Source organism: Lagenorhynchus albirostris, chromosome 1, assembly GCF_949774975.1.
Source record: "Lagenorhynchus albirostris chromosome 1, mLagAlb1.1, whole genome shotgun sequence".
NCBI lineage: Eukaryota > Metazoa > Chordata > Mammalia > Artiodactyla > Delphinidae > Lagenorhynchus > Lagenorhynchus albirostris.
This window is the reverse complement of record NC_083095.1, coordinates 82188680-82211153: the sequence shown is the minus strand read 5'-3', so window position 1 is coordinate 82211153 and position 22474 is coordinate 82188680. Positions and strand designations below refer to the sequence as shown.

The 22474-nt window shown below is 36.8% G+C and overlaps 1 protein-coding gene across 1 annotated transcript in view; it reads right to left on the bottom strand.

The window, feature by feature from the left end:
* SPRED1 (sprouty related EVH1 domain containing 1) overlaps positions 1-22474 on the bottom strand; it is a 119864-nt gene that overhangs the window by 8293 nt on the left and 89097 nt on the right. The gene's annotated exons all lie outside the window — the stretch shown is intronic.

Below are 22474 nucleotides of genomic sequence, written 5' to 3'. Positions count from 1 at the left end.
TTAATTTAAAAAGTAATACAGACTTCTGGTTTCTGTTTTGGCATATAAGGAGCTTGGAAGCTGCCATTCTGTTGTAACAACAAGTAAAAAAGCTGAACAACAACAAAAAATATCCACAACTCCTCTTAGATCTATGAGAGAGGAGGACACAGGGCAAACCCCACCCCTAAGACTGCAGAGAGAGAGCAAAAAAAAGGGAGTCACTGCTTACCAGAGCAGAGACTCATGAGTGAAAATCACCATGGAAACCAGTGCCAGGGTGGGGGGGGGGAAAACTCAACTGTAATTGACAAATTGCTGGAGGCTCAGGATGGACAACTCTGACAGTTAAAAAAACTCCTGGTTGGGGGTGGGGACAGTCATTGTGATGGCCCCAAACTCTTGTGAGTTTACCTCTAGGAGATCAACCAGGTTCCCACGATAAGTATCAGAAAAAGCCGCACATGCTTCCAGCAGGGGAGTGGAGAAGGAACCATTACGAAATGTGCCAGAACACTGTTCTTAACAAGGCCTGTCCTCGGGAGAAACTAGTTAAGGAGGGTCTGACCTACTGTGGTATTATCAGAGTCTATTTGATCTGGAGGAGGGGATATACCCAACACTAGTCAACTCTAACCATCTGACACACCTAAAAGGAGAGAAAAAACGGATAAATAATTGTGATATTCACAATCCTGAGGGAAAGGCTCAGGCTAAAAGACTGAGACCTAATCACAACCATAGAATACTTCCTCTTCCTTTACCACTGCATCACTAAAGGCTTATTTACAGCAGTTCCTTTTACCCAGCACATCATGTCTAGCAATCAAGAAAAACGAGAAAAAAACACACCAAAAGACAAAAATACGTTTTGAAATGACAGAACAAGCATCAGAACCAGATATGGCAGGGATATTGGAATCAGCAGACTAGGAATTTAAAACAACTATGATTAATATGCTAAGACTCCAATGTTTAAAGTAGATAGCATACAAGAACAAAAGAGCAATGCAAGCAGAGAAATAGAAATCCTAATAAAGAATACCGCCCCCTGCAAAAAAATCTAGAGATCAAAAGTACTAAGAATACCTGTGATGAGCTTAGTAGACTGGACATGGCTGAGGAAAAAAACCTCTGAGCTTGAGGATTAAGCAACAGAAATCTCCAAAATTGAAAGGAAAGATAACAAAGACTGAAGAAAAAAAGACTATTCAAGAACTGTGGGAAAACTACAAAAGGTGTAACATACACAAAACAAAGAACAGATGAAGAAAGAGTGAAAGGAACAAAAGAAATATATGAAATAATAATGACTGAGAATTTACCCAAATTAATGTCAGATGTCCAATCACATATCCAAGAAGCTCAGAGAACAGCAAGCAGGAAAATGGAGGGAAGGAAAAAGGAGGGAAAAAAAAAAAAAAAGCACCTAAGCATATCATCTTCAAACTATAAAAAATCAAAGATAAAGAAAAAAATCCTGAAAGATGCCAGAGGAAAAAATATTTTACTTATAAAGGGTAATTACATCTGACTTCTTTGCAGAAACCATGCAAGCAAGAAGAGTGAAGTGAAATAGTTAAAGTGGTAAGAGAAAAAGTCTGCCAACCTAGAATTATGTACCCTGCAAAATTATCCTTCAGAAGTGAAGGAGACTGGTGGGAATGTATTGGTGCAACCACTGTGGAAAAGAGTATGGAGGTTTCTCAAGATACTAAAAATAGAACTACCATATGACCCAGCAATTCCACTTCTGGGTATATATCTGAAAGAAACATGAACACTAATTTGAAAAGATACATGCACCCCAATGTTTATAGCAGCATTATTTACAATTGCCAAGATATGGAAGCAACCTAAGTGTCCATCAACAGATGAATGGATAAGACGTGGTGTGTATAAACACACACACACACACGCACACACACATACACAATGGAATATTACTCATCCATAAAAAAGAATGAAATTTCCACATTTCCAACAACACAGATGGACTTGGAGGGTATTTCACTAAGTGAAGTCAGACAGAGAAAGAAAAATACTCTATGATACCACTTGCATGTGAAATCTAAAAAATACAACAAACTATTGAATATAACAAAAAAGAAACAGACTCTCAGATACAGAGAACAAATTAGTGGTTATCAGTGGGTAGAGGGAAGAGGGGAGGGGCAACATGGGGGTAGGGGATTAAGAGAGACAAGCTATCATGTATAAGAAAAATTAAATCTAAAAATAAACATTAAAAAAATGTGAAAGAAACATAAAGACTTTCTTAAGCAAAAAAAAATGGAGGAAATTTGTTGCTGGTAGACCTGCCTTATAAGAAATGTTAACAGAGGTTCTTTAGAGAGAAGGAAAATAATATAGGTCAGAAACTTGGATCTACATGAGAATGCAAGAGCAGTTAAGAAGAAATAAGTGAAAATAAAATAAAACTTTTAATTTTCTCATTCTTAACTGAGCTAACAGAAGTTTGTTCAAAAAAATAGCAACAGTGGGGGACCTCCCCGGTGGTCCAGTGGTTAAGAATCCATGCTTCCGGACTTCCCTGGTGGCGCAGTGCTTGAGAGGCTGCCTGCCGATGCAGGGGACACGGGTTGGTGCCCCAGTCCGGGAGGATCCCACATGCCGTGGAGCGGCTGGACCCGTGAGCCATGGTCAGGGAACTAAGGTCCTGCATGCCAAGCAGCGTGGCCAAAAACAAAAACAAACAGCAACAGTGTACTTGATCATGTATGATTATGCACATATTTACATACATATGCATATATATGTATATAAAATAAGATGACTGACAGCAATGATGCAAGTGGAAGGAGGAATTAGGATTATGGTTATTATAAAGTACTCCCACTCACTGTAAAGTGGTTTAGTGTTGTTAGAGTAAAAGTAAATGGCTGGAGAAAAACACAACACACTAATACTAACCAAAAGAAAGCAGGAGTTCCTATATTAATTTCAGACAGAGCAGACTTCAAAACAAGGAAAGTTATCAGTGATAAAGAAGGCATTATATAATGATAAAGGGGTTAATTCCCCAAGAAGACATAACAATCCTCATTGTGTATGTGTTTAACAACACAGCATCAAATTATGTGAGGCAAAAACTGATAGAACCTGAAGGAAACGGATACACCCATTATCATAGCTGGAGACTTCAACATCTCTCTCTATCAGAAATGAACAGACTGATGTCTTGAGAACCAAAAGTAACTTTACAATCTCTGCATCATACCTGGAATCCATCCTTCTTGGCTTCTTCTGGCTCACTACTGGATCTTCCGCATGAAGCAGACCCAATTTTCTGTGGGTCTGAAATTTCACCAGGGGTTTGCTTTTACCATGTGTCCTAGGGTTCTGTCTGTTCATTTTTTTGGTTGTTGTTGTTTTTCTTTCTTCCTTTTTTTTTCTGAGTTATGTGGCTGGGAGGGTCTTGGTACTCTGGCTGGGTGTTGGGCCTGAGCCTCCATGGTGGGAGTACTGAGTCCAGGACACTGGACAACCAGAAACCTCCTGGCCCCACATAATATCAATCAGCAAGAGCTCTCTCAGAGATCTTCATCTCAACACTAAGACCCAGCTCCACCCGATGGCCAGCAAGCTCCAGTGCTGGATGCCCCATGCCAAACAACTAGCAAGACAGGAACACAACCCCACCCATGAGCAGAGAGGCTGCCTAAAGTCATACTAAGTTCATGGACACTCCAAAACACACAACGAGCTGCAGCCCTGCCCACCAGAAGGACAAGAAACAGCTCCACCCACCAGAACACAGGCACCAGTCCCCTCCACCAGGAAGCCTACACAAGCCACTGAACCAACCTCACCCACTGGGGCATACAGCAAAAAATAACAGGAAATATGAACCTGCAGCCTGTGAAAAGGAGACCCCCAAACACAATAAATTAAACAAAATGAGAAAACAGAGAAATATGCAGCAGATGAAGGAGCAAGGTAAAAACCCACCAGACCAAACAACTGAAGAGGAAATAGGCAGTCTACCTGAAAAAGAATTCAGAATAATGATAGGAAAGATGATTCAAAATCTTGGAAATAGAATAGAGAAAATACAAGAAATGTTTAAAAAGGACCTAGAAGAACTAAAAAGCAAACAAAGAATGATGAACAACACAATAAGTAAAATTTAAAATACTCTAGAAGGAATCAATACCAGAACAACTGAGGCAGAAGAACAGATAAGTGACGTGGAAAATAAAATAGTGGAAATAACTACCGCAGAGCAGAATAAAGAAAAAAGAATGAAAAGAATTGAGGACAGTCTCAGAGACCTCAGGGACAACAGTAAATGAACCAATATTTGATTATAGGGGTCTCAGAAGAAGAGAAAAAGAAAGGGTCTGAGAAAATATTTGAAGACATTATAGTTGAAAACTTCCCAACATGGGAAAGGAAAGAGTCAATCAAGTACAGGAAATGCAGAGAGTCCCATACAGGATAAAGCCAAGGAGAAACATGAAAAGACACATATTAATCAAACTACCAAAAAATAAATTCAGAGCTTCCCTGGTGGCGCAGTGGTTGAGAGTCCGCCTGCCAATGCAGGGGACATGGGTTCGTTCCCCGGTCCGGGAAGATCTCACATGCCACGGAGCAAGCCATGGCCGCTGAGCCTGTGCGCCCGGAGCCTGTGCTCCGCAGTGGGAGAGGCCACAGCAGTGAGAGGCCCACGTACCGCAAAAATAAATAAATAAATAAATAAATAAATAAATAAATAAATAAATTCAAAGAAAAAATATTAAAAGCAGCAAGGGAAAAGCAACAAATAACATACAAGGGAATCTCCATAAGATTAACAGCTGATCTTTCAGCAGAAACTCTCCAAGCCAGAAGGGAGTGGTAGGACATATTAAAGTGATGAAAGGGAAAAACCTACAACAAAGATTACTCTACACAGCAAGGATCTCATTCAGGTTCAACAGAGAAATTAAAACCTTTACAGACAAGCAAAAGTTAGGAGAATTCAGCACCACAAAACCAGCTTTACAAAAAATGCTAAAGGAACTTCTCTAGGCAGGAAACACAAGAGAAGGAAAAGACCTACAAAAAAAAACCCAAAACAATTAAGAAAACGGTAACAGGAACATACATATTGATAATTAACTTCAATGTAAAGGATTAAATGTTCCCACCAAAAGACACAGACTAGCTGACCCACATGTGGGTCTGACCCATACAGACCCACATGTATGCTGTCTACAAGAGACCACTTCAGACCTAGGGACACATACAGACTGAAAGTGAGGGGATGGAAAAAGGTATTCCATGCAAATGGAAATCAAAAGAAAGCTGAAGTAGCAATACTCATATCAGACAAAACAGACTTTAAAATAAAGACTATTACAAGAGACAAAGAAGAACACTACATAATGATCAAGGGATCAATCCAAGAAGAAGATATAACAATTGTGAATATTTATGTACCCAACATAGGAGCACATCAATACATAAGGCAAACGCTAACAGCCATAAAAGGGGGAATCAACAGTAACAATAATAGTAGGGGACTTTTAACACCCACCCCACTGACAGATCATCCAAAATGAAAATAAAAAAGGAAACACAAGCTTTAAAAGACACATTAGACCAGATAGACTTAATTGATATTTATAGGACTTTCCATCCAAAAACAACAGAATACAGTTTCTACTTAACTGCTCATGGAACATTCTCCAGGATAGATCATATCTTGGGTCACAAATCAAGCCGCCGTAAATTTAAGAAAACTGAAATAGTAAAAAGTATCTTTTCCAACCACAATGCTATGAGACAAGATATCAATTACAGGGAAAAAACTGTAAAAAATATAAACACATGGAGGCTAAACAATACTCTACTAAATAACCAAGAGATCACTGAAGAAATCAAAGAGGAAACCAAAAAATACCTAGAAACAAATGACAATGAAAACCAGATGGCCCAAAACCTATCGGATGCAGCAAAAGCAGTTCTAAGACAGACGTTTATAACAATACAATCCTACCTCAAGAAACAATAAAAATCTCAAATAAACAATCTAAACTTACACCTAAAGCAATCAGAGAAAGAAGAACAAAAATCCCCCCGAAAGTTAGCAGAAGGAAAGAAATCATAAACATCAGATCAGAAATAAATGAAAAAGAAAAGAAGGAAACAATAGCAAAGATCAATAAAACTAAAAAAGCTGGTTCTTTGGGAAGATAAACAAAACTGATAAACCATTAGCCAGACTCATCAAGAAAAAAAGGGAGAAAAATCAAATTAACAGAATTAGAAATGCAAAAGGAGAAGTAACAACTGAAAGTGCAGAAATACAAAGGATCATGAGAGACTACCACAAGCAACTATATGCCAATAAAATGGACAACCTGGAAGAAATGAACAAATTCTTAGAAAAGAATAACCTTCTGAAACTGAGCCAGGAAGAAATAGAAAATATGAAGAGACCAATCACAAGTACTGAAACTGAAACTGATTAAGAATCTTCCAACAAACAAAAGCCCAGGACCAGACAGCTTCACAGGTGAATTCTATTAAACATTTAGAGAAGAGCTAACACCCACCCTTCTCACACTCTTCCAAGACATAGCAGAGGGGGGAACACTCCCAAATTCATCCTACAAGGCCACCATCACCCTGATACCAAAACCAGACAAAGATGTCACAAAGAAAGAAAACTGCAGGCCAATATCACTGATGAACATAGATGCAAAAATCCTCAACAAAATACTAGCAAACAGAATCCAACAGCACGTTAAAAGGACCATACACCATGATCAAGTGGGGTTTATGACAGGAATGCAAAGATTCTTCAATATATGCAAATCGATCAATGGGATACACCATATTAACAAACTGAGGATAAAAACAGTATGATCATCTCAATAGATGCAGAAAAAGCTTTTGACAATATTCAAAACCCATTTATGATAAAAACTCTCCAGAAAGTGGGCATAGAGGGAACCTACCTCAACATAATAAAGGCTATATATGACAAACCCACAGCCAACATCATTCTCAATGGTGAAAAACTGAAACCATTTCCTCTAAGATCAGGAACAAGACAAGGCTGCCTACTCTCACCACTATTATTCAACACGGTTTCGGAAGTTTTAGCCACAGCAATCAGAGAAGAAAAAGAAATAAAAGGAATCAAAATTGGAAAAGAAGAAGTAAAACTGTCACTGTTTGCAGATGACATGAAAGTATACATAGAGAATCCTAAAGATGCTACCAGAAAACTATCAGAGATAATCAATGGATTTGGTAAAGTAACAGGATACAAAATTAATGCACAGAAATCTCTTGCATTCCTATACACTAATGATGAAAAATCTGAAAAAGAAATTAAGGAAACAATCCCATTTACCACTGCAACAAAGAGAGTAAAATACCTAGGAATAAACCTACCTAAGGAGACAAAAGACCTGTATGCAGAAAACTGTAAGACACTGATGAAAGAAATTAAAGAGGATACAAACAGCTGGAGAGATATACCATGTTCTTGGATTGGAAGAATCAACCTTGTGAAAATGACTATACTACTACTCAAAGCAATCTACAGATTAAATGTAATCCCTAGCAAGCTACCAATGGCATTTTTCACAGAACTAGAACAAAAAATTTTACAATATGTATGGAAACACAAAAGACCCCAAACAGCCAAAGCAATCCTGAGAAAGAAAAATGGAGCTGGAGGAATCAGGCTCCCTGACTTCACACTATACTACAAAGGTACAGTAATCAAGACAGTATGGTTGGTACTGGCTCAAAAACAGAAATATAGATCAATGGAACAGGATAGAAAGCCCAGAGAAATCCATGCATACATGGTCACCTTATCTTTGATAAAGGAGGCAAGGATAAACAACAGAGAAAAGACAGCCTCTTCAATAAGTGGTGCTGGGAAAACAGGACAGCTACATGTAAAAGAATGAAATTAGAACACTCCCTAACACCATACACAAAAATAAACTCAAAATGGATTAAAGACCTAAATGTAAGGCCAGACACTATAAAACTCTTAGAGGGAAACATAGGCAGAACACTCTACGACATAAATCACAGCAAGATCCTTTTTGACCCACCTCCTAGAGAAATGGAAATAAAAACAGAAATGATCAAATGGGACCTAATGAAACTTAAAAGCTTTTGCACAGCAAAGGAAACCATAAACAAGACCAAAAGACAACCCTCAGAATGGGAGAAAATATTTGCAAATGAAGCAATTGGCAAAGGATTAATCTCCAAAATATACAAGCAGCTCATGCAGCTCAATATCAAAAAAACAAACAACCCAATCCAAAAATGGGCAGACCTAAATAGACATTTCTCCAAAGAAGATATACAGATTGCCAACAAACACATGAAAGGATGCTCAACATCACTAATCATTAGAGAAATGCAAATCAAAACCACAATGAGGTATCACCTCACACCGGTGAGAATGGCCATCATCCAAAAATCTACAAACAATAAATGCTGGAGAGGGTGTGGAGAAATGGGAACCCTCTTGCATTGTTGGTGGGAATGTAAATCGATATAGCCACTAGAGAACAGTTTGGAGGTTCCTTAAAAAACTAAAAATAGAATTACCATATGATCTAGCAATCCCACTACTGGGCGTATACCCTGAGAAAACCATAAGTCAAAAGGAGACACGTACCACAATGTTCATTGCAGCACTATTTACAATAGCCAGGAAATGGAAGCAACCTAAGTGTCCGTTGACAGATGAATGGATAAAGAAGATGTGGCACATATATATAATGGAGTATTACTTGGCTATAAAAAGAAATGAAATTGAGTTATTTGCAGTGAGGTGGATGGACCTAGAGTCTGTCATACAGAGTTAAATAACTCAGAAAGAGAAAAACAAATACCGTATGCTAACACATATATATGGAACCTAAAAAAAAAAAAGTGCTTCTGATGAACATAGGGGCAGGACAGGAATAAAGACACAGACGTAGAGAATGGACTTGAGGACCTGGGGAGTGGGTAGGGTAAGCTGGGATGAAGTAAAAGAGTAGCACTGACATATATACACTACCAAAGGTAAAACAGGTAGCTAGTGGGAAGCAGCTGCATAGCACAGGGAGATCAGCTCGGTGCTCTGACCACCTAGAGGTGTGGGATAGGGAGGGTGGGAGGGAGGTGTAAGAGGGAGGGGATATGGGGATATATGTATACATATAACTGATTCATTTTGTTATACAGCAGAAACTAACACAACATTGTAAAGCAATTATACTCCAATAAAGATGCTAAAAAACAATAAAGAAATGACCAGATTCAGCAAGCAGAGAATCAGTAAGGACACAGGTGAACTAAACAACACCTTCAATCAAGTGGATATAATTGACATCTGAAGACTACTTCATCCAACAACAGCAGAATACACATTTTTGCAAGCTTACATGGAACCTTAAGCAAGATAGACCACATTCTTGAACATAAAACAAACCTTAATAAATTTAAAAGAGTAGAAATCATACAATGTCCATTCTCAGACTACGAAGGAATTAACGTATAAGTCAGTAACAGAAGGATATCTGGAAAATCACCAAATAAGTGGAAGTTAAACAACACACTTCTAAATAACGCATGGGTCAAAGAAGAAATATCAACAGAAATTAAAAATTATTTTGAAATAAATAGAAATGAAAACACAACTTATCAAATGTTGTGGGATACAGCAATAGTAGTGCATAGAGGGAAATTTATAGCATTGAATATATTAGGAAAGAATATCTAAAATCAATAATATAAGTTTCTACCTTAGAAAACTAGGAAAAGATTCAATCCACAGCAAGGAAAAGAAATAATAAGAATTAGAGTAGAAATCAATGAAACTGAAAGCAGGAGATCAACAGAGAATATTAATTAAACCAAAAGCTGGTTCTTTAAAAAGAGCCACAAAACTGATAAGCCTCTAGTCAGGACAACTAAGAGAAAAAAAAAAGGGGACACAAATCACTAACTATCAGAAAGGAAAGAGGAGATATCACTACAGATTCCATGAACATTTAAAAGGATAATAAAGGAATGCTATGAACAACTCTACATCCACAAATCTGATAACCTAGATGCAATGTATCTATTCCTTGAAAGGCACAATCTGCCAAAACTCACACAAGAAGAAGAAAACAATCTGAATAGGTCTATATCTATTAAAGAAGTTGAACGGATAATTAATAACCTTCCAAAATAGAAAGCACACAGATCCAGCTGGGGTTTATTGGTGAATACCACAAAACTTTAAGTAAGAAATTATACCAATTCTCTCCAATCTCTTTCAGAAGATAGAAAACAGAAAATACTTCCTAACTCATTCCAAGAGGTCAGCATTATCTTAATCCTAAAACCAGACAAAAACATTACCAAAAAGGAAAACAAACAAAAATACAGACATCTCAAATAAACACTGATGCAAAAATCCTCAACAAAATATTAGCTCATTGAATCCAACAATGTATAGAAAGAATTATACATCATGACCAAGTGGATTCAACCCCACTATGCAAGGCTGGTTTAATATTAAAATATCTATTAATGTAACACATCAAATCACATGATCTTATCGATATATTGTGAAAAAGTATTTGACAAAATCCAACACCCATTCATGATAAAAACTCTGTAAATTGGGAACAGTGGAGAACTTCTTCAACTTATAAAGAATATCTACAGAAACCCTGAAACTAATATAACTAATGGTGAGAAACTTTTAGCTTTCCCACTAAGATAGGTACAAGGAGGCAAGGATGTCCCTTCTCTCACCATTCCTTTTCAACATCATACTGGAATTTCTAGCTAATGCAGTAAGAAAAGAAAAAGACATAAACAGTATACAGATTGAGAAGAAATAAAGCTGTCCATGTTCACAGATGACATGATCATCTATATAGAAAATCTGAAAAAATCAACAAAATAACTCCTGCATCTAATAAATGATTTATAGTAAAGTTGCAGAATACAAGGCTTATACACAAAAGACAATCACTTTTCTATAAACCAACAATGAACAAGGGATTACCCCGGTGGTCCAGGGGTTAAGACTCTGTGCTTCCACTGCAGGGGGCAAAGGTTTGATTCCTGGTCAGGGAACTAAGATTCCACATGCTATACGGTGCGGCAAAAACAAACAAACAAACAAACAAACAAACCAGAAGTGGAATTTGAAATTAAAAACCATTTACGTTAGCATCCCCCAAAATGAAATACTTAATGCATAAATCTAACAAAATACGTACAAGATCTGTATGAGGAAAACTATCAAACTCTGATGAATGAAATCAAAGAAATAAATACAGATAATCCATGTTTGTAAATTGGAAGATTCAAGGCTGTCACATGTCAGTTTTTCCCCAGCTGGCCTATAGATTCAATGCACTCCCAATTAGTATCCCAGCAAGTTATTTTGTGGATATTAACAAAATGGTTCTAAAGTTTACATAGACAGGCAAAAGACCCAGAATACCCAACACAGTACTGAGGGAGAATAAAAGTTAGAGGACTGACATTATCTGACTTCAAGATCTTCTATAAAGCTACACTAAGAAAGACGGTGTGGTACCAGCAAAAAAAAAAAATAGGTCAATGGAACAGAATAGATGACTTTGGTTATGGCAGTGACTTTTAAGATATATCAAAGATTCATGAAAGAAAGCATTGATAAGCTGAGCCTCATTAAAATTAAAAACATCTGCTCTGAAAAATAAAATGTCAAGAGAATGAGAAGACAAGTCACAGAGTAAGAGAAAATATTGTAAAAGATACCTGATAAAGGACTGATACCTATAATGTACAAAAACCTCTTTTTTTCTTTATATCTGTCATATTTTTCATTCATAGGTTTCTTCTTTAGATAAAATATACAAAGAACTATTAAAAAATCAACAATAAGAAAATAAACAACCTGATTTAAAAATGTGCCAAGGACCTCAACAGACACTTCCCCAAGGAAGATATACAGATGGCAAATCAGCATATTAAAAGATGCTCCACGCCATAAGTCACCAGGGAAATACAAGTTAAAAATACGAGATACCACTACACACCCAGTAGCATGGCCAATATCCAGAACACTGACAACACCAAGTGCTGGGGAGGACACGGAGCAACAGGAAACCTCATTCATTACTGATGTGAATGCAAAATGGTACAGCCACTTGGGAAAACAATTTGGCAGTTTCTTATAAAACTAAGCATACTCTTCCCATATGATCCAGCAATTGTGCTCCTTGGCATTTACCCGAGGGAATCAAAAACATGTCCACACAAAAACCTGCACACAAATGTTTACAGCAGCCTTATTTATAATTGCTAAAACTTGGAAGAAACTAAGTTTGTTTATCTATTCAGTAGGCTCAATGGATACACAAACAGTGGTATATCCAGACAATGGAATATTACTCAGTATTGAAAAAAAAAAGACATGAGAAAACCTTACGTGCATATTACTAAGTGAAAGGTTACATACTGTATGATTCCAACTATATGACATTCTGGTAAAGGTAAAACTATGGAGACAGTAAAAAGATCAGTGGTTGCCAGGATCTGTGTTTGGGAGAAGGGAGAGGTAAGGAGGGAAGAACAGGCAGAGAACAGAGGATTTTTAGGTCAGTGAAAAAAGTCTATATGATACTATAATGATGGACACATATCATTATATATTTGTCCAAATCCACAGAATGCACAACACCAAGAATGAACCCTACTGTAAACTATGCACTTTGGGTGATTATATGATGTATCAATGTAGGTTCACCAACTGTAACAAATGTACCACTCAGGTGGTACTTACCACTTTTTGGCCACATATTTAATTTACACACACATGCAAGTGTGCGTATGTGTTTATACATATAGCTTTACCTAATTCTTTTAATAGCAGCTTAGTATTCCATTGAATGGATGACTTAATTTAACTAGTCTGATTTATATATATATAGGCTTTTCCCCACCTTTTGCTCTTACAAACAATACTGCATAAATTATCCTTATACATATTTATCTTTAATACACATGTCCAAGTGTATCTGTATCAGAAATTGCTAAAAGTAAAAATGCTGGATTAAAAAGTTTGTATGCTTCAATTCAAACAGCAATTTAAATGGATATATCCAACTCGAACCACCTACTCAGTATTAGTAGTGTCTTAAACAGGAAAGAAAGTTTAATAAAAATAGTTAATGACTGAAGAGGTTATCTCATTCCTGGCCTTGTTTCCTGCAGTTTTGAATTTTACTTTCATTAGCACTTTAATCACATGGTAGGAACATAAAGAGAAACAGAAGTATTTCCATTTTAATTATGTTGTAGGACTAAAGGACTGATGTGGGATGAAGTAAGATTTCTGGATTACTTTTTTTTTTTTTTAAAGATCTTTATTTTTGGCTGCATTGGGTCTTCACTGCTGCATGCAGGCTTTCTCTAGTGGCGGCGAGCTTGTGCTACTCTTCTTTGCGGTGCGCAAGCTTCTCATTGTGGTGGCTTCTCCTGTTGTGGAGCATAGGCTCTAGGTGCTTGGGCTTCAGTAGTTGTGGCTCGTGGGCTCTAGGGCACAGGCTGGATTAGTTTTGCATGATTATAACCTCTCCAATGTTTTTTTTTTTTTTAATTTTTATTGGAGTATAATTGACTTACAATGTGTGTTAGTTTTACATGTACAGCAAAGTGAATCAGTTATACATATACATATATACACTCTTTTTTTTAAAGTGTATTTTTGACTCATTTTGGGTCTTTGTTGCTGTGCGCAGGCTCTCTCTAGTTGCGGCGAGCAGGAGCCACTCTTAATCGTGGTGTGTGGGCTTCTCACTGCGGTGGCCTCTCTTGTTACGGAGCATGGGTTCTGAGTGCGCAGGCTTTAGTAGTTGTGGCCTGTGGGCTCAGTAGTTGTGGCTCGCAAGCTCTAGAGCGCAGGCTCAGTGGTTGTGGCGCACAGGCTTAGCTGCTCTGAGGCATGTGGGATCTTCCTGGACCAGGGCTCGAACCTGTGTTCCCTGCATTGGCAGGCGGATTCTTAACCACTGTGCCACCAGGGAAGCCCCACATATCCACTCTTTTAAAAGATATATGATATCTTTTCATGAAGAAAATACAAAGCTTTATTGAGCACTATAGATGAGCTAAATAGAAGGATATATTATATATTCATGGAAAAGAAGGCTAAATTCTTCCCCAAACTAATACACAGATTCAGTGCAATTCAAATACAGACTGCAGATGGATTTTTCAACAAACTTGATAAGCTAATTCTAATTTTTTTTTTTGGGCCACACCCCATGGCATGTGGGATCCTAGTTCCCCAACGAGGGATTGAACCCACACCCCCTGCACTGGAAGGTGGAGTCTTAACCACTGGATCACTGGGGAAGTCCCAAGCTAATTCTAAATTCTGTGCAAGAGTAAACAGCTCCCCCATCCACCAACAAAAAAGAGAAGAAGAAAAAAGTGGTAGATGCACTTGCTCTACAGATATTAAGACTTGCTATAGAGTTAAAACTTCCTATAGTAAAGAAGACAAGTGGCACTGGTGCCAGGACAAACAGACCAACAGATAAGAGAGACCAGAAATAGAAACTTGATATATGACAGATACAGCACTGCCTATAAGTAGGGGGAAGGATCCAATAAGTGGTGCTGTTAACAATCAGTAATCCATATGGAAAAAATAAAAGTGGAACAAAAATCAGTTTGTTTTGCAGTTTGTCTTATGAACAAAACTGCAAAACTTTTAGAATAAAATCAAGAGAAAAATCTTTCAGATAAGGGTGGGGAGGAGTTTTTAAAAACACCACCATGAAAAGAATGATAAATTCAATTGTATTAAATTTTGGAACATCTGTTCACCAAAACACCATAAAAAGAGTGAAAAACCACCATAAACTAGGAGATACTGGCCAAAAATAAAATTCAAAAAGAAGTGTCACTGAAAATTTTATTACTCAATAACAAGTTATATAAGAGTATATGGTTAAAATTAGTTTGTAATGGAATATTCAGCGTTATTTCTCTAACCTCTCAAATGCTCAAAATATCTCTCTTATAGTCACAGAACACATGAATCTTATAGACTAATTTGCCCAAGAGCCTTTTTATAGCACATCAGTATCAAAGGCCCATTTCTGTACACCCTAAAGAAACTCTTGCACAAGAATAGCTGAGGGGCAAGAAAGTTTGTACTAGCAGTATGCCTAATATCAAAAATATGGAAACAACTAAAATATCTACTGGCAGAAGAAAAAGAAGTGGTAGAATTACCAAGAAAAGCATAAGAATGCTAATAAGCAAACACAGTCCAAGGTAAAGGTCACCTCTAGGATGAAGGCAAGGGAACAGGATTGGAGGTGCTCTTTTTTTAAAAGTTTTTTGCTTTCTCAGGTATTCATTACATGTATTATTTTCTATGTATTAAATACATCATAAACCTTTGATTGTAAGACCATAATACATGTGGTCTTATTCATCTGCAGTGAAATGACCTCCAGGAACTTGAAAGTAAGCGAAATCGAGTAAAAGGACTATAATGGCCTCCAGGCCTATTAGATTTAACTAAAACTTGACTGAGGGCACTAGCAGTTTGAAAGAATGTACCTAATCCATCAAAAGGATTTAAGTAGTCCACGGAAGCATAGAAAATGAGCCAAAGACAAACACTGACAATACCTGTTTAAGCACTGCTAGAGGGAAAAACCTAAACTAGTGTTAGGTGACAATTCTCCATGGGTCTCACTTCTGCAGATACAGTGAGTAGAGGTACTATCTGCCTTTGCTTCAGACTATCTTTTCAAAGATGTGTGAATAGGGAAACCTTGAAAGATATAGTATCTCTCCTTTGAAGTTAGGTTTGTTTAGTTAACGAGTATAACAAAGACACTGTGTCCCTCCCTGGCAAAAGTCAGGCAGGATTATCGCCCATTATAAAAGACTGGGGTTCCCCAAAACTCAGGGTTCCAATATTGGGATGCAAACCCACTGAGTGTGCAATATTCACCTGAGCAGCTTAGCACCACCCCCATGGGACTTGGGAAGCAAGGGGAACTGACACAAACATGAAGCTCATGCTACTCTATTGTGCTGTGAGTAACAGTCCTTTGGCTCTGACCTAGCAGTCTTATGTCTTCTGGCAGCATTCATATAACTTGCTAGCTAGGGTTAAATCTCACACTCTTCATATTTCTTGACAGCAACGAAGTAGTCTAGTCCTTTCGGCAAGGCTATTCCTCTGATGTAGGATGCTTCCAAGGTGATGCTGTTAGCATTTATTCATCTATTCTTTCATTCAACAAATATTTACTGGGTGCTTACTCTATCTTAGGAACTTCTAGATTCCTGAACGTATCAGTGAACAAACAAAAAAAGTACAAATAGGAGACAAATTATAATCAGGAAATAAGTGTTATTAAGAAAAGTAAAATAGCATAAGGATACAGTGATGGAAGGGTTGGTATTTCATTTAGAGTGCTCAGGGAAGGCTTCACAGAAGAGGTGACCTGAAGTAAGGAGCAAGCTCCAGGAACATCTGGAGGAAGAGTGTTCCAGATAAAAGGAAGAGCAGATGCAAAGCCCTTGAGGCATAGATATTCTTAATATACTTAAAACATAGGCGGTCGAGGTATTAAGGAGCTTGTGAGTGAGAAAGAATAGAAAATAAATCTGGAGAAGCCACAAACAAAATCATGCACAGCTCTGTAAAACCTCTGTATGTTGTTCTAAATAGGATGTTAGACTTTTATAAAGTTTTGAACACATTTGATTTGTATCTTTTTAAAGGATCACTTTGGTTACTGTGTGAACAGATTATTAGAGTGGATGGGAAGGATAAGAGTGGAAGTAGGGAAATTAGAAGACTATAGCAGTAAGAAATGATGAACGTCTGAGAAATATACTTTGAATGTAGTGCTTACAGGATTGCTGATTGACTGCTGATATCTACAGTATGAGATTGAGAGAGGAACGAGTCAGGATAGCTTCAAGTTTCTGCCCTGAGCAAATGTATAAGTGATATACCATTTACTTATATGGGAAACACTGGCATTAGACTTAATTAGAGTGGAGGAAGGGGGATAATCCTAACTGAAGTTCCAATCATGGGAGGACCAGAGAGGCTGAATGAATACATGCTATTAGCCTGGTACTTGCCCAGGTCATTACGATAAGTCCCCACCAACGTACATAGCCTGAGAATATATGTATCTTGCGACCTTAAGTAACCTAATTAATCATATCTATTGGCAGGGAACCTTTCACAATCTGGGTCTAACTTGAATATTTCAAACTATATTTATTTATTTGCTGTGGTATGGTTGTATTGGGACTTGCTGGAAGAAAAATTCCCAGATGATCCAGAAGGTTTTTTATTTTCTCTTTACCCCCTGCCCCCATATTCAAGTTTTTAAGATAAAAACAATTAAATTTTAGGTTTATGCAAGAATGCGAGGGCACACACTGCTGAATTGATCAAGTCTGAATTTCATTAACCTTCTACCTCCTTTTTAATAAATCTGTAGTTCTACCTAAACTTCTCTTCAGTCTAGAAAAATGAAGTAATTCCTCTTTCAGTGTAATTCCTGTGTCCTTGATAGTCTCCTTTGGGTCTTTATCAATTATTCTCTCTGTCCCAAATCTTTAACTTCTCACTTTCTTTAACCCTTCAAATTTTAAACATATTTATTTCCTTGGCCCTCCACCTTCTAGCTCCACCTGCTCTCTAAAGGAAGGCCTCTGTAGTCAAACTTTTGAAAGGAGCTCAGACAAAAAGAAAAAAGTTGTTTCTTCTACTGTCATGAATGCCTCCTAATCCCTGAAACTATGCTAGGGGTATCAATTACCTTTACAGAGATGAATCCAGGATTCATCCAGGTCCTTTACTGGACCATGTAATTGCAATACATTAATTAACTACTCCTCACTTACCTTTTTAACTCTCCTTCTCAGGCTTCTGAGACATTATTGCCCTTTCCTAGTTCTCCTATCTGTGTGACTGTTCTTCTTCAACACCCTGTCTTTTAACATTTAGTGATCCTCAGGTTCCAGCTTTGAATACTATTCTTCTTACAAAGTAATTCAAACTTCTCTCATAGTTTTAGTTTCCATCGTTAGATAATGACTCCCAACTTTAAGTTCAGTCCATATCTCTCCCTGAGCCTCAGATTTAGAAACAATATTTGAAGAGACAATGGTGGAGAAATTTCTAAATCTGTTCAGAGATATCAGCCGGATTCAAAAAGCTCTATAAACCCAATAAAAAAACCTAGTACCTAGGCATGGCTAATAAAACAGCGAAAAGCCAAAGACAGACAGCATTTCTCAATAGCAACGATGGAAAAGTGTAGACAATGGTGTGACATCTTTTAAAGTGGTGAAAGAAAATAAATGATAACTTAGAATGTGACAGTCAGCAAAACATCCTTCAAATATGGAGGAAATAAAAGATGTTTCCAGAAAAACGACAACGAAGATTCACCAACAGCAATAAGCAGCCAATGATCCTACACGGTAGTACGGTAATAAACAAGGGATTAAAGAACAGCCAAAAGCATAAGTAGACGGATAAACTGAAATCAATGTTGACTGTTTAAAATATTATTTTGGGAGGTTATAAATACATACACACAGAATGAATTTCATGACAACAACAACACAAACGGTAAATGAAGAAGAGATAAATGGCATTAAGGTATTGTAGGATCCATGCATTTTCCAGACAGAAGTGGTTTAAAAAACAATCAATTTAGGGTAGATTCTAAGGAGTTAACAATGCGTATTGTGACCTCTAGGATTACAATAAAAGCACTGAACTGTATTATTAATTATCTAATAAAAAAGAAAAATTAAGTAGTTAAATAACCCGAATAAGGCAAGTGGAGGAAATAATGAACAAAGAAAAATGGGGCAAACAGAAAACAAGTAAGATGGTAGATTTATACTATATCAATAATTGCAGTAGAAGTAAGGAGACAAAATACTCTAAAACACAAAAACACCCTGAGAAAAAAACGAAACCCAACTGCATATGGTTTAAAAGAGACATCTTATATATGACATATAAATGTTGAAAGTACAAGGATGGGAAAACACACACTGTGTAAACGTTAGCCAAAAGAAAATATCAGACATAGTAGACTTTTAGGCAAAAAGTATTACCAGAGATAAGGAAGGATATTTCATAATGACAAGAGAGTCAATTCAACATAAAGGTATGACAATTATAAAATTACAAGCAATAGCCTCAAAATATATAAAGTAAATAACTGATGGAATTAAAACAAGATGATTCTACCATCAAAGTTGGAGATTTTTAAACATACCTTGCTCAGTTACTGACAAGCACATTTTTTTAAAGTTAATAAGGATAACAAACCTGACCTAATATATAGAAAGAACACTACACACAACATCTAAGAATATGAAGTCTTTTCAACTGCACATGGCACACGGACCTTATGTTGAGTCATTAAATAAGTCTCAACAAATGTTAACGAATGAAATCATTCAGAGTATATTCTTAGAATATCTGCAATAAAAAGAAAAGTAGAAAACCCCAAATGTTTAAAAATCAATCCATTTCTGAATAATAATGAAAATATGGCATATCATCATTTTGCCAATGACTAATGTCAGAAGCAGGGTAGTACACAGCAATTGACTGCACTATTCATTCAACTTCTAGTATGTTTGAAATTTTCCATAAAAAGGAATAAAAACCAAAATCCTGTAAAAAGACTTTCTAAAAAGAATTAGAAAATCAGCATAGTCCTGTATCTGTTAAAGAAATCGATCTGTAGCTCAAAATCATCTGATAAAGAAAATTCTGGGCTCAGATGGCTTCACCAGGAAATTCTACCAAACATTTAAGAAAAACAACAAATTTAAACTTTTCCACAAACTGCAAGAAAGAAACACTGCCCAATTTGTTTCATGGAGTTAGCATACCTTGATTACAACACCTGCCTGGGATTTTATGGGAAAAGAAAATTATATGCCAATCTCTTCCATGAACACAGACATAAGAATCCTAGATAAAATATTATTAAACCCAATTTTATGTGTGCATATGTTTATATGTGTATGTATAATGAGTATTATATGGCAACCAAGATGGGTTTATTCCAAGACTGCAAGGTTGAAAACCAATTATTACAATTTACCAATCAACAGAATCAACAAGGAAAAAAATTAGAATCATCTCAATTACTGCAGAAGCATGTCATAAAAAACTTAGTGATGTGGGAATAATAGATAGATACCTTAATCTGTTAAAAGGATCTATGAAAACATACAGCAAATATCATAGTTAATGATGAATGCAATGAATATAGAAAGCTTTCCCCTGAGATAAGGAACAAAATAAGAAAGTCAATCCCTCCTGCACTACAAGTCCTAGCCAGTGTGACAAGAAACAGACATTTAAAAAATTTAAAGTACAGAGTTAATAAATTAGTTTAACAATGTCTCTGGATATAAGGTCAATTTACAAAATATACTTATAATAATTAATAACTAAATAAACTTACAAAAATTAAATACCTAAGAATAAATCTAACAAAAGATAAATGAATGAATTTACCATTTCATGGATTAGAAGATTCAGTATTGTCAAGATGTTAACTTCCTCCAAATTAATTTATGAATGCAATACAATGTCAATCAAAATTCTAGGAGTTTTGTGGAAATTGATAAGCTGACTCTAAAATTTACATACGTCCAAGAACAACAAGATCTTAAAGGACAAAGCTGGGGGACATAACTCCCAGATCCCAGAAATATTATATAACTACTGTTATTTTAAAAGTGTGGTACCAGTATAAAAATAGACAAATAAAAAAAAAAATAGACAAATAGGCTAAGGGAACAGAACAGAGAATAGAAATAGATCCACACACATACAGTCACATGACAAAGCTGAAAATGCAATGCACTTGTTTCAGAAAGCATAGATTTTTTACTATATGGTGCTGGATCACTGGCTATCCAGATTTGGGGGTTGTGGTGCAGGGAGGGAAGCCTTGACCTCAATCTTATACCACTTACAAAAATCCAACATGAAAGAAAAAATAATAAAGTTTCTAAAAGACAACATAAAATATCTTCATGGCTTGGTGAGGATACTCAAAGATTTCTTATACATGACACAAAAAGCACTAACCACAGAGGGAACGATCACTAAATCACTCTTCTATTAAAATTAAGAACTCTTATTCAGCAAAAGACATTATTAAGAGAGTAAAAAGACCACCAGAGAGAAGATATCTGCAATATATATATCCAACAAAGGACTTATTTCCAAAATAAACAAAAAGAAAATGGCTATAAATCAATAAGAAAAAGACAACTCAATATTAGATGTGCAAAATACTTGAATAGGTGCTTTACAAAACAGAATTTCTAAATGGTCAATAAGCATATAAAAAAAGGTGCTCAAAAGCAGTAGTAATCAGGAAAGTATAAACTAAAATCACAATAAAATACTACTTTACTTCCACTAAGTGACTGAATTGGGGAAAAAAAGGGGGAGGGGGAAAGGGGGGGTGCAATACCAAGTATTCAGGAAAATTCCCACGACTAGTGGGAATGTAAACCTGGTACACCGCTTTGGATTTTTTTGTTTGTAAGTAAAAGTGACACTCTATAAAAATGCACTGTGTTTAATCTGTGGTTCCTTGTGTCTTCTGGCACATGAATGTGTACCCAGCTTTGTGAAACAACAAACAAGATTTAAGTCCAAGGTGGTTTGCAGGACATAAAACCCCGACAGTCTGGCTCTTGTTCTCTTTGCCTCTCTTTTTCACCCTCCATGTTGTTTTCCCCCTAGATCATGCATACCTCTGGCTCATACTGTTCCCTGCTATGGACTAAATGTTTGTGTCACCCCTGCCCCCCCCAAATTATACGAAACCCAAACCCCCAGTGTGATGCTATTTGGAGATGGGGTCTTCAGGAGGTAATTAGGTCATGAAGGGTGTGCTCCTGGTATGATAGGATTAGTGCCCTTTATAAGAGACACCAGAGAGCTTGCTCACTTGGGCGTTCTCTGGCACTGAGACAAAGCAGCTGTCTGTAATCCAAGAAGAGAGCCCTCACTAGGAATCAACCATGCTGGCACCCTAACCTTGGGACTTCCAAGCCTTCAGAACTGGGAAAAAACCTGTTATTTAATCCACCCAGTTTATGGTATTTTGTTATGGCAGACTATGCTGACTAAAATTCCCTCTGTTTAAAACATTCATCCCCTCGCTCCTCCTGTGTTTTCCCCCCCAATTTTCATCACCAGCCCCACCCTCTTCAATTAGTTAACAATTTTTCTCATCCTTGAAAAGTTCAGGTGTATCTTAAGAAAAAACACAAACTCTCATCTTCCACAACGACTTCAATACCCCTATCCTGTGCTCCCAATCACTATGAGCACGTATCTATTATGCCATCATAAACTCTTTTAGAACAGAAACTATGGTTTATGTTCCTCTGTATCCCTCTACTGGAT